At 35.9% G+C, this 1,761-nt stretch overlaps 1 pseudogene; it reads left to right on the forward strand.

The window, feature by feature from the left end:
- Positions 1-104: 104 nt before the first annotated feature.
- On the forward strand, positions 105-671 carry LOC103730722 (annotated as a pseudogene).
- The last annotated feature ends 1,090 nt before the right edge of the window (positions 672-1,761 follow it).

The raw sequence follows: 1,761 nt of genomic DNA on the forward strand, positions 1-1,761 counted from the left end.
TATATATATATATATTTAGTGGCCTTTAATCTCAGCACTTTGAATATTCAAAAACAATCAATACATCATTGTATTTGTGTGGCAACAGATTTAATGCAGAGAGGATGCAATCAAAAGTTTTAAAACTAGTTGATACATCTTATGGTGGTAAATATGAATTTGATTAAGCTTGAGTTATCTTCTGAGGCCCTCTACAGTGTGAAGTTTCTTCTAGAAAAGGAATTAATAGGGTGATGTTTTGATTAAACTAACCAGGACACAAGCAAGTACTGTTTTGGAGTTGAAGACACATTAAAGGATTTGGAAATAGGAGCCACAGAGATTCTAATAGTCTGTGAAAATCTGGATATAATGAAATATGTTCTTCATTGCCCAGTCACAGAAGAGAAAATTTTCTGTTTAACTCCAGAACGAGAGAATGATAAATCTCACTTAACAAAGACACTGAACAGACCATGATCTGACTGATAGCATGCCCCTCTTGGAATGGTTTGCTAAGAACTATAAAAAATTGAGCTACACTAGAAATTATCACAGAGAAGTCCCAAGAAGGATCCCAATTTGTTAAATGATTTGGTGAAATTGGAGGTATCTTGTGGTACCAAGTAGATTTCTTGGCAATGGAATACCAAGTAGGGGAAGATGAATTTTTTGACCTTGATGACTACTAGGTAGTCTACATAGGTCCCTCTGGCAAAATCTGTCTCACCCTCCATCATCCAATCCAAGGTGCAGACCAGTGGTTGGATCAAAACACATTCCTGTCTCACAATTGGAACATTCCAGAACTTCTTTCAAGAACATTGGCTACTGAAAAGCAAAGCAAAACAAAACCAGATCCAGTCCTACACTTTGGTTAGTCACGGTGTCAGTGCAACAGTCTACAACTAAGCTCATAAAGGTCACTTTGGAATAACTTTAAATGAACTCCAGTTTTGATTTTTACTTGATAAAATTGTTCTTGTAGCTTTAGCTGGGTATGGTGGCACATGCCTTTAATCCCAGCACTTGGGAGCCAGAGGCAGGCAGATCTCTGTGAGTTCAAGGCTAGCCTGATCTACACAGTGAGTTCCAGGACAGCTGGGGCTACAGTGAGACCCTGTCTCAAAAATACACACACAAAAAAAGAACTTTTTAAACCTTCATACATAGAAGCAAAAATATTTTAACTTCTGTAAAACTTCAAAAGTTAATATAAGTGTTATCATTCTGGTTTGTCTCTTAGTTTGATCGGAGAATAATTAAATTGCTGCATTTCACAATGACTCATTGGAAAAACTGAATGTTATGTTGAAGTATGTTCCTTCCAATTTCTAGTTTCTTCACAACTTATATCAGGAAGGGATGTTGAACAGACAGGCCTTTTCTATAGCTATTGAGATGACCATCAGATTTCTATTGTTAAGTCCATTTACATACTGTATTATGCTTATTGATTTGTATATGTTGGACCATCCTTGCATCCCTGGAATGAAATGAGCTTTTCATGGTGCATGATGTTCTCACTGTGTTCTTGAATTCGGTTTGCAAGTTTTCTAGAGTTTTCTTTTTTGTTGTGCCCTTATCCATCTGTGTATATACTTCCTATTTTATGGAAAATTTGAGGAGCAACATTAACTTATCCTTAATCATGATACCATGCCATAGAATTTGACATTGAATCCATCTCATTCTGGGTTTTTATTTATTGGGAGACCTTTTATTACTGATTCACATTTTTAATGAGTCACTGTGAAATGCAGAAATCTAATTATTCACCAA

The sequence above is a fragment of the Nannospalax galili genome, unplaced genomic scaffold (assembly GCF_000622305.1).
Source record: "Nannospalax galili isolate Female #2095 unplaced genomic scaffold, S.galili_v1.0 scaffold973, whole genome shotgun sequence".
Lineage (NCBI taxonomy): Eukaryota > Metazoa > Chordata > Mammalia > Rodentia > Spalacidae > Nannospalax > Nannospalax galili.